Genomic DNA, 21115 nt, shown 5'->3' with positions numbered 1-21115 from the left:
CCACACCAGTTACCCCATTAACCCACACCAGTTACCCCATTAACCAGCACCAGTTACCCCATTAACCCACACCAGTTACACCATTAACCCCACACCAGTTACCCCATTAACCCACACCAGTTACACCATTAACCCACACCAGTTACCCCATTGACCCACACCAGTTACCCCATTAACCCACACCAGTTACCCCATTAACCCCACACCAGTTACCCCATTAACCCACACCAGTTACCCCATTAACCCCACACCAGTTACCCCATTAACCAGCACCAGTTACCCCATTAACCCACACCAGTTACCCCATTAACTCACACCAGTTACCCCATTGACCCACACCAGTTACCCCATTAACCCCACACCAGTTACACCATTAACGAGCACCAGTTACCCCATTAACCCCACACCAGTTACCCCATTAACCCACACCAGTTACCCCATTAACCCACACCAGTTACCCCATTGACCCACACCAGTTACCCCATTAACCCCACACCAGTTACCCCATTAACCCACACCAGTTACCCCATTAACCCCACACCAGTTACCCCATTAACCAGCACCAGTTACCCCATTAACCCACACCAGTTACCCCATTAACCCACACCAGTTACACCATTAACCCACACCAGTTACCCCATTAACCCACACCAGTTACACCATTAACGAGCACCAGTTACCCCATTAACCCCACACCAGTTACCCCATTAACCCACACCAGTTACCCCATTAACCCCACACCAGTTACCCCATTAACCCACACCAGTTACCCCATTAACCCCGCACCAGTTACTCCATTAACCCACACCAGTTACCCCATTAACCCACACCAGTTACACCATTAACCCACACCAGTTACACCATTAACCAGCACCAGTTACCCCATTAGCCAGCACCAGTTACCCCATTAACCCACACCAGTTACCCCATTAACCCCACACCAGTTACCCCATTAACCCACACCAGTTACACCATTAACCCACACCAGTTACACCATTAACGAGCACCAGTTACCCCATTAACCCCACACCAGTTACCCCACTAACCCCACACCAGTTACTCCATTAACCCACACCAGTTACCCCATTAACCCACACCAGTTACCCAATTAACCAGCACCAGTTACCCCATTAACCCACACCAGTTACCCCATTAACCCACACCAGTTACACCATTAACCCACACCAGTTACACCATTAACCAGCACCAGTTACCCCATTAACCCACACCAGTTACCCCATTAACCCACACCAGTTACCCAATTAACCAGCACCAGTTACCCCATTAACCCACACCAGTTACCCCATTAACCCACACCAGTTACCCCATTAACCAGCACCAGTTACCCCATTAGCCAGCACCAGTTACTCCATTAACCCACACCAGTTACCCCATTAACCCCACACCAGTTACCCCATTAACCCACACCAGTTACCCCACTAACCCCACACCAGTTCCCCCATTAACCCACACCAGTTACCCCACTAACCCCACACCAGTTCCCCCACTAACCCCACACCAGTTCCCCCACTAACCCCACACCAGTTCCCCCATTAACCCACACCAGTTCCCCCACTAACCCCACACCAGTTCCCCCATTAACCCACACCAGTTACCCCACTGACCAACACCAGTTACACCACTAACCCCACACCAGTTCCCCCATTAACCCACACCAGTTCCCCCACTAACCCCACACCAGTTCCCCCACTAACCCCACACCAGTTCCCCCATTAACCCCACACCAGTTCCCCCACTAACCCCACACCAGTTCCCCCATTAACCCCACACCAGTTCCCCCATTAACCCCACACCAGTTCCCCCATTAACCAGCACCTCCAGCACAAAGCGTCCCTGCAGGACCCGGCCTCTGCTCCAGCATCACTCAGGGCCCTCTGGAGCAGAATTCCAGGTTTTGGTCTGGAATCCACGGATTTTGGGGGGAATTCTCCCCCTCCACCCCGCCTTCCCCAGGCTCCGGAATCCGAGTGCCAACCACCACGTGCACCCTGGAAAACTTTGGGAATTCCATCCCCCCTCCCCTTCCCTACCATGGGATGAATCCTCCCTGTGGATCATTTCCTGCCCGGATCCGGTTTCATCCCCGTGCCTGCACGAGGCTTTGGAAAACAACAACATCCATGGGAAAAAAAAACCCAAAAAAAACCAAAAACCCGTCCCAAAAAGCTGGAGGTTGTGACAAAAATATTGACTTCAAATGAAATCCCTCCCGTGGAAAACAGGGAGATAAGGAATTCTCTCCCGGGAAGCAGCTGCCGCTGAGCAAACAGCAGAAGTGCTGACTGGCTCTCCGTGATGATCCATGGAGAAACCTCCCGGGAATGGGAGCCAGGAGCATTTCCAGCCTCTTTCCTGAGGCAGCTCCAAGGAAAACATCCATCTCCAATCCCTGGGGGGTTTTTTTTTGGTTGGAAAATCATGTTTTCCAAGCTGGAATTCCCAATGCCTGCCTCCTGCGGGGTGTGTTTGACCACAGCTGAGTCAGGTAAAATCCAGTTCAAATTAAATTGCAAATTTCTGTGCTGAATTTTGTCCAAGCATCTCCCAGCAACCCCTCAGAGGCTTTTAAATCCCATTTTTTAGTGGGATTTTTATCCCATTTCGACTCCCAGAGCTCGGAACATCGACTGGCACTTGCTCTCACAAAAATCCCATCTTCCAGCTCCGTGGGGGAGATTTTCCAACGGCAGCTGCTCATTAGGATTTTTCCCCGTGCTTTAAATCCCATTTTCCACCCAGGAATCTCTTCCCTGGGTCGCACCTGCTTGGCTTCACCACCAGAACCGGCTTTGGAAAAGCTTTTCCAAAGGGATGAGTGGGAGCAAGGCCGCCCACAGCCACCACTCTTCGGGGTGAATTCAGGATTCAAAAATCCCGAATTTAGCCGGAATCAGGGAAGGAATGAGCTCTTCCAGATTTTCCAACCCCCAGGAAGCTCAGGTGTGCGACGCCCACCTGCCACTTTCCCAACAGAGCCATCCAGGAGATGCCAAGAGAGCTTGGAGCGGCTCCAAGGGGAAGAGGAAAAGCAGGAAAAAAAAACAACCTCTCCAGACATTGTGGTGCCAGCCCTGACTCGACGCCCCAAAATGCCAGCGCCCAGACGGGCTCTTCCCAAAGAAAATTCCACGTTGCAACAGGGCCGGAGTGCGGGATCGGCTCCGGAGGCGCCCGGACACGGGCAGGGATTGGGAGCGGCTCCAGCTCTGGATGGGACCTTGGAGAGGCACAAACGCTGTCCCTGTCCCAGCTCACGGGAGGGAGGGATCCAGGTGGGAACGGAGCAATGCTGGGATTGTGTAAGTGCCGGGATTTGGAGCAGGCTGGGATGGAGGAACGGGTTCCACGGCGTCAGCCCGGTGTGGAATGAAACAGAATTCCAGAATTGTTTCGGTTGGAAAAGCCCTCCAGGATCATCAAATCCAAGCTGCTTCTGATTCCCACCCAGTGCCACGTCCAGTTCCTTGGACACCTCCGGGGATGGCGACTCCAAACCTCCCCAGGCAGCTCCTTCCAATGCTTGACCCCCTCCTTCCATGAGGAAATTCCTCCTGGAACATCCCAACATCTGCCCAGCACCAGGCCACAGCTGGACACAACCCCACGGACACTCCAAGCTCGGAGCTGCTCCTGGCAGGGAATGGGCTGCGCTGAATTCAGGGATTTTTGCCAACACAAGCCCCAAATGCTCTGATCCCACACATTCCTCATCCCTGGAAGTGCTCAAGGCCAGGCTGGATGGGGCTCGGAGCAACCTGGGATAGGGGAAGGTGTCCCTGGCCACGGGAAGGGGTGGAACGGGATGGGCTTTGAGGTCCTTCCAGCCCAAACCATTCCAGGATCCCGTAATTACCATCCCTTTGCCAACCAAGCCTCAGGAATTCACCTGGAGTGGGAGAGTTCAGCCCTGCTGGGAAGCAAAACCCCAAAATCTGAACCCCACACTTTGGGGTGAACATCCAGCTGCAATCCCTGAGCCGCACTTTGGGATGAACACCCAGCTCCAATCCCGGAATGGGATGGGGACACTGAGCTGCACTTTGGGATGAACACCCAGCTCCAATCCCGGAATGGGATGGGGACACTGAGCTGCACTTTGGGATGAACACCCAGCTCCAATCCTGAGTTGGGATGGGGACACTGAGCTGCGCTTTGGGATGAACACCCAGCTCCAATCCCGGAATGGGATGGGGACACTGAGCCGCACTTTGGGATGAACACCCAGCTCCAATCCCGGAATGGGATGGGGACACTGAGCCGCACTTTGGGATGAACACCCAGCTCCAATCCCGGAATGGGATGCGGACACTGAGCTGCTCTGGAATGCTCATTCCCTACAAAAGGGACCTGCTGGCACTGGCGCCCGGCTCATTCCCGTTGCCCCGGCCACGTGAGTGACCTTCGGCAGCGCGGACATCACATGAGTGAAACGCTGCTGCTTCTCCTCCTCCGCCCATCCCCACAGTCCTGTGACTTTCCCTCTTTCCCTCCCCAGCTCTGTTTTTATCCCTGCTGGAGCTCCAGAGGGTGACAACGATGACACAGCCAACCCCCCCCCCTCAATCCAAAATCATCCCCAAAACCCCAGAGGCCTCATCCACAGCAGGACCCATGGATTCAGGAGCCTGATGACTCCTCTGCACTTGTTTCATCACCCAAACAACCCCAGCCGAGGCCGCTCTCGCCGCGTGACCGCGGCCGTTTTCCCGCAAAACCGCGGCTTTTTGGGAAAAGCCGATGACTGCAGCATCATGTGAGGGTTTGCAACTCCCAGCTCGGGGCTGGATGTGTGGGGAGGGAGGAAGCTGAAGGTCCTTTTCTTTTGTGCCTCTTGCAGGAAGCGCGGTCACGCTGGGCTGGCGGCGCTCCAGGGCTGAGCTCAGGGCTGGAGCTGCTGCCAGAGGGGCCGGCGAGGCTAAAAAAGGAATTTTCCCCTCTGTGTGAAAGGGTTGGGGAGGGAGGCACGTGAGGGAGCTGCTCTGGGGTCACGGGCAAGCTTTGGGGGTTTATATTTAGAAAATGATCTGGGAAAAAAACCAGAAATTGGCAAAGCTGAACTTGCCCCGGAGGAGAAGAGGGTTTGGAGAGATCGAATTATGGCCTGGCAGGAGCTGAAGGAGCTGGCAGGGAGGGGGAGAGGGGTTGTTTACAGGGCCAGCATAAAGGGAGTGGCTTCCAAACTGGCAGAAGGAAGGCTTAGGTGGGATTTGGGAAGGAATTCCTCCCTGTCAGGGTTGGGATGGGATGGAATTCCCAGAGAAGCCGTGGTTGCCCCGTCCCTGGAAGTGTCCAAGGCCAGGCTGGAGCAACCTGGGATAGCGGGAGGTGTCCCTGCCTGTGGCAGAATGATCTTTAAGGTCCTTCCAATCCAGGGAATTCCACGATTCCATAAATCCACGCAGTTCCCGATGGTGCCACAATGATTTTTTGCCTTCTCTTTTTATATCCCTTTATATATTCCCAGTATCCTTAACACACATCCTTACAATCCTTTAAACCCGCTATCTCAACATAATCCTAAACCAAAAAGCCCCAAACACCCTAAAAGCCTCACAAGGAAAACCCGAAAACCCTGAAATTATCTTGGAAAACCAAGATTCTCCCTAGAAAAAGAGAGGGAAAATCCTTGGTGCTGCACAGGATTCCTGCTTTGCCTCGAGTCCCTCGTTCTGAGATTCAGCAGTGCTGCTCCTACCTGGAGTCTCCCAGGCTAAAAATAAAGGGAAGACAGGCAGGATTTAGCATCCTGTGAAAAATTCCAGTTTGGGAATGCCAGGAAAAGCTGCCTGGAGCTCGGTGCTACTATGGCTAAAAAAAAAAAGGCTGCAGCAGGAGGAGTGAAATCCTTGGCACCGTGCGGTTCCTCCTCCTCCTTTTCTACCTTCTCCTCCTCCTCTTCCCAAGCTTTCCCTGGCACGAGTCACGGTCCCACCTCCCCGAGCCCTGAGGAACCCACTCATCCCACTTTTCCTCTTTCGGTGTGCAAAGGGCAGGAAAAATATCCTTGAATTCCGAGGAAGGGCGAGCTGAACCCGCCCGAGCCGCATCCCAAGCAGCGCACGATCCCACGGCGCTTCCCGCTTTTCCAAAGCGCCGCTCCGCCCATCCCAGAGCCGCCTCTGAAGGCGTTTTGTCCCCCACGTGTGAGCAGCACATCCCTGCAGACAAACACGGCCCCGTTCCCGGTGATTCAGCCCCGCGGCTGGGACACATTCCCAACTTTCCCAAATGTCACAGCGGGAGCGTGCGCTCGGCAGGGATGAGGGGATGCAGGGTGGGAATGTGCCTGGAGGAATGCAATAAGGACAGTCCTGAATTTAGGGATGGATGGATGGATGGATGGATGGATGGATGGGTGGGTGGGTGGGAAGTGCCTTAAATAAAGGGGTTGGAAAGCGTTAAAAATAACGGGATTGTTTGGATCCGGCTGCGGGCACGTGGGATGGGCTGGACCAGGCAGAGCTCTGCTGCCATGTGAGGAGCCTCTGGAATGACTTGGATGAGTTTTCCAGAGGCAGGAGCAATGGAAAAGCAGGGGGATTGGCACTCTGGGAATGGGCGTTCCCAAGGAGCCGGCAGTGCTGGGAAGGGACGGGCTGGGACCGGAATTCTGGGTCCCACCAGGGGTTCTGGATTTCCGATGTTTGATCATTTATCTGCCAGTCCTGACTCCTGGGACCGGACAGGAGATTCCCAGCCTGGAATCCTGCAAATCTCCCGTCACTCCATCAACTCCAGCCCAAACCACTCCTCCACATCCCTGGAAGAGTCCAAATCCAGGAATATGGAGCAACCTGGGATAGGGGAAGGTGTCCCTGGTGGAAGTGGATGAGTTTTAGGGTCTTTCACTATCCTGGGATTTCCCATCCTGGGATTCTGTGGGATCAGGATGGATGTGAACAACACCTGAAAAGCCACCCTGGGCTGACATTCCCAGGGTAATGCCAGTCCATCCCTGCTCCGAGGCCATCCCGGCTCCTCCTCACTCCCACCAGGATCACGTTTGGATCTGGCTGCCGACCCCAAATCCTCGGCAGGAAGAAGAGGATGAAACGAGTCCCGGAATGCCGGAGCTGGATGGACCCTGAGCGGTGCCACGGGGCCGGGATGAGGAGTGGGAATCTGCAGTCCAGGCTGTGCCAAAGGCAGCAGATTCCAGGGAATATCTCCCTGAGGGAATCAATCAATCGATCAATCAATCAATCAATCAATCAATCCAGGTCAGCAGATGGATGGGAATGGAGGGAGTGGATCTGAATAGAATTATGGAATCCCAGAGGTTGGAAAAGACCTGGATCACCGAGTCCAAGCCACGCCTGGATCTCGTCACCCAGCCCGGAGCACAGAGTGCCACGTCCAGGAATTCCTTGGACACCTCCAGGGATGGGAATTCCAAAGCTCCCTGGAGATCATCCCATTCCACAGGCAGAGACACCTCCCGCTATCCCAGGGTGCTCCAGCCTGGCCTTGGACACTTCCAGGGATCCAGGGGCAGCCACAGCTGCTCTGGGAATTCCATCCCATTCCCTCACCACTCTCACAGGGAGGAATTCCTTCCCAATATCCCACCCAAATCTCTCCTTTTCCAGTTCAAAGCCATTCCCTGGGTCCTGTCCCTCCAGCCCTTGTCCCAAATCCCTCTGCAGCTCTCCTGGAGCCCCTTTAGGCCCTGCAAGGGGCTCGGAGCTCTCCCTGGATCCTTCCCTTCTCCAGGTGAACATTCCCAGCTCTCCCAGCTCGGCTCCAGAGGGAAGAGCTCCACTCCTTTATCTGCTCCAGCAGATCCTCCCTGGGCAGAATTCCCCCTTCTCCCGCTGCCCACAATTCCCTGGATGCAGCCCAGGACGCGGGGGCGGTTCCAGGTGCCAGCACACGTGGCTGGGACACTTTGGGAAGCAGCGGGAACTGAGGGCAGAATTCCAACCCCTGGCGTTCCTTGGGCGCTGTCATTTGAATCTCGGGATTCAGATATCCCGTTCCAAAGGTTCCAAAGGTTCCAAAGGTTCCAAAGGTTCCTCGGGACAGCAGCTGGCCCCGTTTGTTGTTTGTAAACAAATCCTCCTGCTCCAGACAAACCCCGGGGCAATCCAATTCCCAGATAAACTCCAACTTTCTCCTGAGGTTCTACAGAACCACCCTGGACTCCCGGAAAAGCAGCAGGAACGGGAAGCAGGGTGTGCTCCTCGATCCGGCCGCCAGCACATCACGGAATTCTGGAATGGTTTGGCTTGGGAAGCACCTTAAGGAGGATCTTGCTCCCAACCCTCCTCCTCCAGGAGGAATTTGGGAATCTGAAGCACAAACTGCTCTCTGCGCTCATCCCGCAATCCCCTCCCTCAGATGTGCTGCTGGAATTCTCCTCCAGGATGGGAATTAAGGGAAGGGTGATCCCGGAATTCCAGCTTGAATTGAAGCCCTGGTGCAGCTCGGTGCTGTTCAACAGCACCTGGGCAGCGGGAGCTGATCCTTCCCAGAGCAGGCGACTCCTGGGATTTTTGGGATCAGTGGATCCCATCCAGCTCCCTCCAGGTGCTCCAGGAGACCTGAATCCAACCCAAAGCCCCAAAGGAGGAATCGCAGAACTTTGGGATGGCTCAAAACCAGAGGGAACCTGGAGCCCTGCTATGTCTACAGCTAAAATCCCACTGTCTGTAAAAAAAACCACGGGAAAAGATTTGGGATGGTTCCACGTGCCTGGAATCCTTCCCGGCCCCAAACCCTCGGATTCCCACAGGGAATGAGCACGGAGCCCATCAAAGCCCAGAGATTTCACACCCCCCCCCCCCCCCTTTAATTCCTGTTCAAGCCACGAACGCTCCCAAATATTTATCTCCAAGAATCCCAGCTCTGATCCCATCGAGCTTTTCAAGTTTAGGGATCAAAGTTATCCGGGGTTTTTGAAGGCTCCGCTCCAGTTCCTACGGAGTTGTTTCTTTTAGGGAAAAAAAAAAATCCATTTTTCATGGGGGAAATGGAGAGAAAACGGCTCCGTTTTGGCACAAAAAAGGAACATCAAAGGCAGCTGAATCCCTAAAAAGGACGGCTGGAGGCAATTCCCTCTCAACAGCTGCCGGAATTAGGGCTCCCCTTTCCCAGAAAAGCTTTGGAAGCGCTGTCTGCGTCCCACCCACCCTGGCAGCCACCAGAGCTGTGGGGACACTGCCCCACGTGTCCCAAACATCCCGAAAACCACCTCGGGATCCACCAGGGAATGCCAGATCCTTCCAGCTCATCCCATCCCACCCCATCCACGGGCACGGACAGCTCCCACCATCCCAGGCTGCTCCGAGCTGCCCGGGGACACTTCCAGGGATCCAGGGGCAGCCACGGCTTCTCTGGGAATCTGTGACATCCAAAGTCCAGGATCTCCAAAATCCTTAAATTGGGGCTGGGAACTCCAAGCTGGAGCCGTTCCCACCCGGTGATGCCTTTCCCAGATGGAATGGCACCCGGATCAAAACATTCCAAGGCCTTTTCCCAGGGGCTGGATTCCCCTCTCTGTGGGAAAGCCGAGCTCATTTGCCCCAAAACCTGGGAAAACAAAGAGGCGTCAGCTCGTCTGAGGAAGGAAAATCAACATCCAAGAGGGAGAGAGCCGAGAAGGATCAGGTGTGGGAACGGTGGGAAGAGATTCCAGCGGCACAAATGAATTCCCACCGCAGTGAGGCCCCTCAGCCACATCCAGGGCACGGATTTGGGGTCATTCCAAGGGAAAACGGAGCAGATTTCGGGTCCCCGAAGCCCTGCAGCAGCTCCTCCCTCTCCTATCCCCAAATCCAAGGTCTTGGAATGTGGGAAAATGGGAGCAGAATATTCCAGAGCGCCTCCATCCCTCATCCCCATCTCCCTCCAAGGGCTGCGGCCTCGGGAGAAGGGAAAAGGTTCCTCAGAGACCCCCCAAAATTCCCATTTTTCGGGGTTTTATCCACTTTCCCCGCAGAGCTCCGGAGGAAGGAAGAGCAGCAGGACAGGTTTGGGAAGCAGAGGTTTGGAAAAGCAGCTCAGGTGACTCAGGGAATTTTCTTCCCACCTTGAAACCCGGGAGAAGGGGCAGCCGAGGGAATTTTTTCCCCTCTACTCTGTGGGATTCACACCAGGGCCGGGCAGGAATTCCAGGCATGAATTCCATGTGTTTGGCAACCCCCAGGGAAGGCCACGAATTCCCAGGAATTCCCAGCAGCAGGGCTTTACTCAGAAGGGAATTTCTGGGATCAATCTGCCTGTCCTCACCTTCCTGAGGGTTTTGGGGGGGGGGGGTTTATCCCGTTGTGGGTGCTCCACAATTCCGGGTATCCCAAAAGCTGGGAATATCTGCAGGAACGCCCAGAGCCAGGCTGGAGATCTGCTCTGGGAATAAAATCCCCAAATGGGATGGAAACAGGGTGAAAAGGATCTTAAAGCTCACCCACTTCCAGCTCCCCAAGCTCCACCCCAAAACCCAGCATTCCTTACTCTGTGAGCTGCTGAACAATTCGGGAAGAGGAAAGAATTCCCAAGGGATTCAGGCCTGGGAAGCACCAGCAGAGATGATGTGGCACAATTAAATCAGCAAAATCGGCTGGTTAGGGTCAGAGATTTTCTGGGATTCATCCAGAATTCATCTGGGATTCATCCAGCTGCCCCAAATCCATCCCATTCCGTCACCGGGGGATGGGAATTTTCAACCAGGAGATTCCAGGGAGATTTCAAGTCCTTGGATGGTTTGAGCTGGGGGTGCCTGGTCCTTCCCATCCAGCATTTCCTGCTCCTGGCAGCTGCTGGCCCCGAGGCCACCGGCATTCCTCAAAATTCCCCGGAATTGGGAAGGTTTCAAAAGAGAAAGAATTGAAAAAGAAAACCAATTCCAGCTGTGTCCGAGTCCAGCTCAGAGGTTGGATAGGATGGATTGGGCTATTTTTGGAGGTTTTTTCCCCCAAAAACCCCCCAAAAAGAGGGATGTGGATTGTCCCTTTCCACCAAATAATTCCTGGTGAGCGATCCAGCTTCGGGATGGGGCAGAGCAGCACCACACCCAAATCGATCCGGGCCTGATTTGCCTCTTCCTCTTTTATTTGGCTCCTTTTCCCTGCAGATCTGGAGCTGGCCTGGCAGGAAAAGCTGAATTCCAAGGAAAAAGCAGCTCAGGGATGAGCCCAGAGCACAGGAGAATCCCAAAGCAGAGATTTCTCCGCTCCAGACTTTCCAAAAAAAAACCCAAAAAACCCCCAATTTTCCTGTCGGGTTTTCCAGTGAAAAGAGAGCGGAATCAGCAACTGCGACGCTTTTGCTCCATCCCGTGGAATTTGGGGATTCCTGAGGAATTCCAGCGAGCTCCAGCAAGAACCAGCTCCAAAATGTTTTAGCCAAGGTTGGAATCTGCAGAGGGTGAGGCTGGAGCTGGGATCCCAAATGGAACCAAATCCCAGGGAAAGGAGCTGGGCAGCTGAGGGATGCTGGGCTCGGGAATGTGGGAGAGCAGGGAAGGGGGAAAAGCAACGGTTCAGGGAGTTGGATGGGAATTTATAGGAGTTTTCTATCAATATAGAGAGGTTTTCTATAAATTTATAGGAATTTTAGATAAATTTAAAGGGGTTTTATATAAATTTATAGGAGTTTTCTATGGATTTTAAGGGGTTTTATATAAATTTATAGGAGTTTTCTATGGATTTTAAGGGGTTTTATATAAATTTATAGGAGTTTTCTATGGATTTTAAGGGGTTTTGTAAAAATTTATAGGAATTTTAGATAAATTTAAAGGAGTTTTCTATACGTTTAAAGGAGTTTTATATAAATTTTAGGAAGTTGTCTGTGAATTTAAAGGAGTTTTCTATAAATTTTAATGAGTTGATAGGAATTTAAAGCTCAGTTTTTAAATTTCAGGTTTCAGGTTTAAGTTTAAAAAAGCAGGAATTTAAAGCTCAGTTTTTAAATTTCAGGTCTCAGTTTTAGGCTTAGAAAAGCAGGAATTTAAAGCTCCGTTTTTAAGCTCCAGGTTTCAGTTTTAGGCTTAGAAAAGCAGGAATTTAAAGCTCAGTTTTTAAATTTCAGGTTTCAGGTTTAAGTTTAAAAAAGCAGGAATTTAAAGCTCAGTTTTTAAATCTCAGGTCTCAGTTTTAGGCTTAGAAAAGCAGGAATTTAAAGCTCCATTTTTAAGCTCCAGGTTTCAGTTTTAAATTTAATAAAGCAGGAATTTAAAGCTCCGGTTTTAAACTCCAGGTTTCAGGTTTAGGCCTAGAAAAGCAGGAATTTAAAGCTCAGTTTTTAGGCTCCAGGTTTCAGGTTTAAGTTTAGAAAAGCAGGAATTTAAAGCTCAGGTTTTAAATTTCAAATTTCAAGTTTAGGCTTAGAAAAGCAGGAATTTAAAGCTCCGTTTTTAAGCTCCAGGTCTCAGTTTTAGGCTTAGAAAAGCAGGAATTTAAAGCTCCGTTTTTAAATTTCAGGTTTCAGTTTTAGGCTTAGAAAAGCAGGAATTTAAAGCTCGGTTTTTAAATTTCAGGTTTCAGTTTTAGGCTTAGAAAAGCAGGAATTTAAAGCTCCGTTTTTAAATTTCCAATTTCAGGTTTAAGTTTAGAAAAGCAGGGACTTAAAGCTCAGTTTTTAAATTTCCAATTTCAGGTTTAAGTTTAGAAAAGCAGGGATTTAAAGCTCAGTTTTTAAGCTCCAGGTTTCAGGTTTAAGTTTAGAAAAGCAGGGATTTAAAGCTCCGCTTTCCACCGGCGAGCTCAGGAAGGAAAGGCAAACTCTCCTTACAAACCAGGGCTGCTTTTGCTGCTGCCCCAAACCCCCTCTGGCTTTACTGGGTTTTTGAACCCCTTTCCCTGGAAACATTTGGGATTTTCACCCTCCCCACAGAAATCCTTCACCCCACAGTTCACTCCCAACCAGACGGAATCTCCCGGGAGCACGGAGCCTTTCCCAGATTTCCCACAGCTTCACCCGGCTCTTAACCCGAAAAACCTCGGCTGAGCAATCCCACAAAAACACCAAAATCCCAAAAAACCTCTGCAACAGCTCCAAATTCATGGAATTTCTCACCAAACAGCCCCACATGACCCCGCCAGCACCACGGCTTTGCTGGAAAACAACCCCAATTCCAGGATTGGGGTTTTGGTTTTTTTTAGGGCTGGCTCCCCCAGCAGAGGTGGGGAATGTTTTGTATGGATTTGGGAGGATTTGGGAGGATTTGGGGAGGATTTGCTCCTCAGTTCTGGGGTGCTGGAATGGGATATGTGGGTGTTTCTAGGGATAATCCCGGTGTTTCTCCAGGGAAAGGTTGGATGATCCGGGCTGGGCTGGCAAAGGCAGCACCCAGCAAACCCCAGCAGAGGTGACCCCTTCCCTCAGCTGTCCCAACAAACTCCAGGGGGGTTTTGGAGCAGCGGGGAAGGGAATTTTGGGGAGGAAAAGCACCGGGGGTGGGGGCTGGGGGCTGTGGGGGGAAGGTTTTGGGGTGTGGGAGGGCGGGAAGGGCAAAGCCCCGAGCAGAAGCGAACCCGCAGCGCTCGGCTGCTCCCTTCCCACGGATCTCGGAGCAGAATGAATCCCCCGCGGGTTTTAGGGTTTGGAATGAATCCCCCGCGGGTTTTGGGGAGCTGGAATGAATCCCCAGCAGGTTTTGGGGTCTGGAATGAATCCCCAGCAGGTCTTGGGGGTCTGGAATGAATCTCCAGCAGGTTTTAGGGTTTGGAATGAGTCCCCAGCAGGTTTGGGGGGTCTGGAATGAGTCCCCAGCAGGTCTTGGGGGTCTGGAATGAATCCCCAGCAGGTTTTGGGGTCTGGAATGAATCCCCAGCAGGTTTGGGGGGCTGGAATGAGTCCCCAGCAGGTTTTAGGGTTTGGAATGAGTCCCCAGCAGGTTTGGGGGGCTGGAATGAGTCCCCAGCAGGTTTTAGGGTTTGGAATGAGTCCCCAGCGGGTTTTGGGGGCTGAAATGAATCCCCAGCAGATTTTGGGGTCTGGAATGAATCCCCAGCAGGTTTTGGGGTCTGGAACGAGTCCCCAGCAGATTTTGGGGTCTGGATGAATCCCCAGCAGGTTTTGGGATCTGGAATGAGTCCCCAGCAGATTTTGGGGTCTGGAATGAGTCCCCAGCAGGTTTTGGGGTCTGGATGAATCCCCAGCAGGTTTTGGGGTCTGAATGAATCCCCAGCAGGTTTTGGGGTCTGGAATGAGTCCCCAGCAGGTTTTGGGGTCTGGATGAATCCCCAGCAGATTTTGGGTTCTGGATCGAGTCCCCAGCAGATTTGGGATGGTTGGAATGAATCCCCAGCAGGTTTTTGGGGTCTGGAATCAGTTCCCAGCAGGTTTTGGGGCCTGGAATCATCTCCCAGCAGATTTTGGGGTCTGGAATGAATCCCCAGCAGGTTTTGGGGTCTGGAATGAATCCCCAGCAGGTTTTGCAGGGCCATCCGTCCCCGTGGATGGTAATGGGGGCTGCAGCTCACCCCAAAGTGCAGGAGACACCCAAGGACAGAATTCCCAGCTAGGAAAACACGGACTCACAGCCCCCACGGCGGGAAGGGAAGGTCCCACCCAGCTCCAAATCTCCCTCGAGGCTGTCGAAGGCAGGGTGAACATCCCACCCTTTCCCCTGCTGGGCTGCAAGAATCCCTTGAAAATCCCTGCCAGCAGCCCTTAAAGGATTAACCGTGCCCCATAACAAAAAAAAAAGCTCAGGAAAACAGCAGGGATGTCGCAATTTTTGTATAAAAAACCCGGATTTTTTTCTGTCCTTTCTTAGGCAGGGAGCAGAGGAGCAGAGCTGGCAGCGCCAGGCTCAGAGGCCACCACGAAGAAAGGGCTCATCCCAGCTTTTCCCTGAGCCAACACCACCCCATGCAGGGATTTCTGAACCACCCCGAAGCGCTTTCAAAACGAATTCCCAGAAAATCACGTGCCTGGGCAATGGATTCGGGATTGGGAAGCTTTCCAATGTTTTCCTGAGCGGGGCTAAGTTGGGAAGCGGCCAATTCCCAACTCCTGGAGCAGCTCAGGAGCTGCCACTGCACTCCTGGCCAGCTCTTTGTGTGCTCTGAGGAGCCTCCAAGAGCTCCAGGCTGGGGCTGGGAACAGATTTTTAGGGATACAAGCACGTCGGAGCGGTCAGAAATGTGGGATTCATGGAAGGGATCCATGAGAGGGCTGCACAAACAACTCTGCAGTCACGGGGGTTTTGAAAGGCTCTTTGAATTTCTGCGTGCAAAAAGGACAGAGTGCAAATGCCACAGACGTCTCCGAGGCCTTTGGATCATCGGTGATGATCCATTCCCACCTCCTCCAGCCTCGGGAATGAGTCAGGCAGGCTCTGAGCAGGGCAACACCTCCGTGCAAAGCTGGGTCACTGCACCCTCCAAACTTTCCCTTCGCCGCTAAAATGTGATTTTTGCAGCTCACAGAGCAAAAAAAACGCCGTGGGTTCTGTGCAATCCTAATAAAATACAGCTCCAAACCAGACAGAACAGCACCCACGAGCAGCAGCGACAGGCACAGGAGCCTGGAAGTTTTTTATCTGCCCCCTTTTCTCTCCTTGCTGCACATCTGGGCAGCTGTGGAGGCCGAAAGCTGAGTGGGAAGGGGAATAAAAAAAATATCCCACCTCCAGCTGGAAGGCACCCAAAATCCTGGCTCCAGTTGGGGCTGAAACAGCACCTTATTTAGACAATCCCAGGAATGTTTCAGAGGCCACGCCGGCTGGGGATTTGCATAATGGGTGTCTGTATCTTGCTTACCTAACAGCGCAAGAATCCCGTCTGTCAGTAAGTCTAGACTGTGGTGTTGAATCCAGGGAATCTCCCAGCCAGGAATAACACACAGGCAGCAGGGCAGGGTGCTGCCATCTGCTGATCTGCGCCCCTGGCAGGGATTGGGATTTTTTGGGGTCATTCCGGGGGTGCGGAGCTTGGCTCGGGGTTAAGAGTGAGGGGGAACATCCATCCTCATCCTCACCCTCCTCCTCATCCTCCTGGGAAAGCCAGCTGGCAATTCCCAGTGCTCCCAGTGGCCCTGCAGAGCCTCACCCCGCTGTGCTGGCTGGCTCCGGTTGTAATGAAAGCGCTGGGAGCCCTTTGATGAAGGAATCTCGATAATAATAATAATAATTAATACTAAATCCGAATAATTAATAATATTCAAATCAAAGCCCAACAACGGCGGCCCGAGCGCGCCCTCTGCCGCCCGAAGCGCGGAACTGCAGGTAAAGAAATCCAGGGATTTCCCCGCCGCCAACAAAAATGGGATTTTAAGGGATTTGACACCCGAAATGCACAAAATCTGCCACAATTTCCACCTCCGAAAGCCTGGACGCGACACGCAGGGAAACACGGAGCTCTGGAGCCACGCGGATCTCAGCTCTTTGGGGCGACTCAGGAGCAGCACCCGTTCCTCCCCATCATCCCCATCATCCTCATCATCCTCATCATCCTCATCACCCGAATTTCCTTCTGTCCCAAAGCAGCACCAGCCTCGAACACCTCCCAAATCCAGGGAACGCGGGCTCAGCCTCCTCTTTCATTCCCAAGGGTGTTCCCAAGGATCCAGCACTGCTGGAAACCCAGCCCTGGGATAACACCACCTCAATTCCCAGCTCTGGCTCTGTCACCTCAGCAATCCCGAGCTCCCGGACCTCCACCCAGGGCAGGAAATGTGGGATCCCACAAAAGAGGCTCCACGGAAGGTGCTGGAGGTGGAAAGGAGAGGCCAACCCCCAAATTCCTGCTGTGGAATTCCCAGCTCTTGATTCCCAGCAGCAATAAATCGGATTTCTGTAAAGCCTGACAAAGGATTTTGAAGCGTTTCATTCCGAATCCATCTCACAGTGAGGTCAGAGAACAACCCCTACAGGCAGCATCCCACTTAAATCCAACTGAAATAGGGAATTTGGGGGTGCAAAATAAGGGAAATATCTGGAAAATGGGAAAAGGAGCAGAAGGTTTCAGAGCAGAGCAGTTTATTCCGCCCTCTGAGACCACCCAAAGCTCCGGAGTAATTTTTGGTGTTTCTGATGGAAAAGTCAGGAGGTTTGGTCGCTGTGTTGGTTCGTTAGCTGGACATCACTAATTACAGCATGTCAGGCAATATTCCAGTGGGATTGTTGGTGTAGGGAAGGCTGGAAGGGAGGATTTAACGATTTTAATGGGATACAAGGCAGTGGGGAAGAGCTGAGCTCAGCAGGATGGACACGGAGCCACACAATTCCAGAAGGGAGCAGGGTCAGGGATCGGGAAGCCAAGGATGAGACGGGGACAGGAGGCACCTCCACGAGGGGACATGGGCAGCATTTCATGTTCCAGCATGGAGCAAAACCAGGATCGTGGAATTTGAGGTTGGAAAAGAGCTCTGGGATCACCGAGTCCCAGCTGTGCCCGATGCCCACCTTGTGCCCAGGCCGGAGTGCCACATCCAGGGAATCCTTGGGCACCTCCAGGGATGGGGATTCCAAACCTCCCTGGGCAGTTTCAACCCCTGAGCACCTTTTCCAGGAGGAAATTCCCGCTGATGGCCCACCTGGAACAGCTTGGGGCCGTTCCCTCCTGTCCTGGTGTCCCCTGGGATCCCCCCGGCTGTGCCCTCCTGGCAGGGACTGGTGGAGATTGGGAATGTCCCCCCTGATCCCGCTTTGCTCCAGGCTGAGCCCCTTCCCAGCTCCCTCGGGAATTCTCCAGCCCCTTCCCAGCTCCCTCAGGAATTCTCCAGCCCCTTCCCAGCTCCAGCCCCTCCACATCCTCGTTGTGAGCACCCAGACATGGACACAGCAGTGTCCAGCACCGCTGACCCTTCCCACGGGATAAAATCCCACCCCCGGCAGCCTTGGCTGCTCCACACATCCAGAGGCTCCGGCAAAACCCGAAGACGACGGAAACAACCCCAAACAACACAGTGAGCACCTCCAAATCCACCTCCAAACCCATTCCAGACCCTTCATCCCGACCATATTCCAGGTAAAAGGAACCCAATCCATGGGAGATTAATCACGAGGTCTTTGCTCACCTTCCTACTGCAGAGCAGTCTCGGCCACCGTCCTGGATCCGGGGGGATTCCTCGATTCCTCCTGCCAAGAAAAATGGGAATTCAGCAGCTCCATCACGGACACCCCAAGCAGACAGCGCTGCCTTATCAATGGAGTTAAAATTCGGGATCTCTCCTCCACTGATTGCAATAATCCGTGATTATTGCTGAGGCACATCCCTGCTTTGCCCGATATCCAATTATTTACTGGAAAATCAGGGCTGACATTCATTTATCCCGAAGAATACCAGGGAAGCCGTGGGATCAGGGTTTCCTCTGGTTTTTTATAAATTCCAGCCACGACCTGCAGGTTACTTGCCCCATTTTTGAAGGGGGATATGAAGAAGAGAAGGAGTTTCCCCCATTTTTGGGGGGAAATGTGAAGAATAGGAGATGTTTGTCCCATTTTGGGGGGAGAAATGTGAAGAATAGGAGGAGTTTGTCCCGTTTTTGGGAGGGAATGAGGAGAGGAAGAGGTGTTTGCCCCATTTTTGGGGGGGGAAATGTGAAGAATAGGAGATGTTTGCATCATTTTTGGGGGGGAATCAGAGAGCGAGAAGCGTTTGCCCCATTTTTGGAGGGAATATGAAGAAGAGGAAGAGTTTGCATCATTTTTGGGAGAGATTTGTGAAGAACAGGAGGAATTTCCCCCATTTTTGGGAGGGAATCAGGAGAGGAAGAGGTGTTTGCCCCATTTTTGGGGGGGGAAATGTGAAGAATAGGAGATGTTTGCATCATTTTTGGGGGGGAATCAGAGAGCGAGAAGCGTTTGCCCCATTTTTGGAGGGAATATGAAGAAGAGGAAGAGTTTGCATCATTTTTGGGGGAGCAATGTGAAGAACAGGAGGAATTTCCCCCATTTTTGGGAGGGAATCAGGAGAGGAAGAGGTGCTTATCCCATTTTGGGGGAGAAACGTGAAGAATAGGAGCCGTTTGCCCCATTTTAGGAGGGAATGAGGAGAAGGAGAAGCATTTCCCCCATTTTTGGGGGAGGAAATATGAAGAACAGGAGCAGTTTGCATCATTCCAGAGGGGATTACAGAGCATTTCCCCACACACACTCCCCTGGCTGAACACATCCTGGCAGGTTTCAATTCCAAGAAAACCCCGAGTGCTGGGCTGGAGGAACGAGGTGACCTTTGGAGAGTTCCCAACCCTGCTGAGAACCCCTCGTGCCACACGTTGGAGCTGCCCTGGCCCCTTCCTGCTTCCCATTGCTCAACCCCTGCTGAAGTCAGAGCCGGGAGGCAGCGAGGGATGAATTCCAAGAATCCATCGGAGCTGAAATCCAAGCCCGCTTGTTTTCCCCGCTCGCTGGCTGAACACAAACAAGGTTTGGGTTTGGGTTTTTTTTTTTTCCTGCCTTGCTTTTCTAAAGGAGTCAAACCCACGTCAGTGATTCCAGCCTGGGGTTCAGGCCAGGGCTCGCCTGGCTTCTTTCACCTCCTTTTCCTGCAGATTGCAGGGAATTCAGGGATGAGGAACAGCCAAAACAAGCTTTTTTTTTTAAAAAAAAAAAACAGGGTTTTTTTACAAATGCCACATTGCAGGGCCAGGAATGGGAAGGTGAGGGCAGGAAAAAAGCTGGAATTGGGGCAGGTCAGGAGAGGAAAAAGGAGTGGGGGGTAAAGGCACAAACACTTCAGACAGCTCCAGGTTTGGCCTTGGAATGGCTGCCAGGGGATCCCTGAGGATCACAGAATCGTGGAATGCTTAAAGCCCACCCAGTTCCACACCTTCCACCATCCCAGGTTGCTCCAAACCTCTGGAATTGGATGTTTCCAGCCATTCCCTCTGCTCCAGGGAGGTTTTCCACAGCTCCATCCAGGAGTCCCTGGAGCCTGGGGAGGCTTTAGCTGGATTTGGGAAGGGGAGATGGAAAAGAGCTCCTCATTCCTGCTGGAGCAGCCCTGATTCCCTGCAGAATCCTGTGATTTACCCAAAATGACCGAAATTCCTGGGAATTCATCACCAAAATCCAGCTGATCGAGGAACAGGGGGCATGAGCAGGAGTGTGGGGCTGACAGAAGTGCAGCAGCACCTGGAAGGTCCGGAGGGCAGGAAAGGCCCCCAGGAATTTTGGGAAAAGAGCCAACCTTCAGCTGTAATCCCACCCCAACCTTGGAGGGCTTTTCCAACCCAAACCATTCCCTGGATGTGGAGCTGCTGCAGGAATGAGCCACCAGCTCCACACTGCAGGAGGGCTCGACACAAAGCACCCCAAACCCAGCGCAGCCTCGGACTAAGGGAAATCTTGGAGCTGGAGCTGAGCTGGAAACCTGCAGTGACAACACAGCACATTCCTTATTTCCCTCGGTTTTCCTTGGAATTTGTCAGTGCTGGTTTGGATTGCTCCTTCTTTGCCTTCCTTTCAAAGCAATGCACTAAAAAATGGGATAAGCACCTCTCCCTCTCCTGATTCCCTCCCAAAAACGGGGGAAATTCCTCCTCTTCTTCACAAATCTCTCCCAAAAATGATGCAAACTCTTCCTTTTCTTCAGATTTCCCCCCAAAAATGGGGCAAACGCTTCTCCCTGTCTGATTCCCCCCCAAAAATGGAGCAAACGCTTCCTCTTCTTTACGTTCCCCCCCAAAATGATGCAAGCATCTCCTATTCTTCCCATTTTAGGTTTAGAGCTGCACTCAGGGCCCTGCAGAGCCCCCTCAATCCTGCCCCATTCCCACCACTCCCATTCCCAGCATTCCCTCAGATCTGGCAGCGCCTACAGCAGAACCAAAGGGGAAAAACAACCCCGCAGCTTCCCAGAGGGAAAAATCCCATGTTTGGCTTTCCACAGGAACCGGCCCCTTGTTTACAGCCCGGCAGGATCCCGCTGCAGGATCTGCTCCAAGAGGGAAAACAAGGCTGACCTCAGGCTGCTGGAATCAACTCAGCCCCCTCCCTCCCTCCCTCCTTCCTTCCTTCCAGCCGTGTCCCGGTGCAGAGGCGAGGAACGCGATATCCCACAGGCTCCTGAGCCACACAGCTCCTGCTGCCATCCTGAGCGAGGACACCGAGCTGGGGACATCCCAGGGACACAGAGGCTGTGATTCCCTCCAGGAAACATCCTCTGGATGTTGTGGAGCAGCAGCAGCAGCAGCTCCAGGTCTG

At 52.7% G+C, this 21115-nt stretch overlaps 1 protein-coding gene across 1 annotated transcript in view; it reads right to left on the bottom strand.

Moving 5' to 3' along the window:
* The window catches only part of GNG7 (G protein subunit gamma 7), a 49566-nt gene that overhangs the window by 9785 nt on the left and 18666 nt on the right, over positions 1–21115 (bottom strand). The window contains exon 3 of the mRNA XM_039566181.1: positions 17986–18046. The gene's annotated coding sequence lies outside the window, so the exon portion shown is untranslated. The remainder of the gene's footprint in view (positions 1–17985; positions 18047–21115) is intronic.

This window comes from Corvus cornix, chromosome 28 (assembly GCF_000738735.6).
Source record: "Corvus cornix cornix isolate S_Up_H32 chromosome 28, ASM73873v5, whole genome shotgun sequence".
Taxonomy (NCBI): Eukaryota; Metazoa; Chordata; class Aves; order Passeriformes; family Corvidae; genus Corvus; species Corvus cornix.
This window is presented reverse-complemented; position numbering and strand designations above follow the sequence as displayed.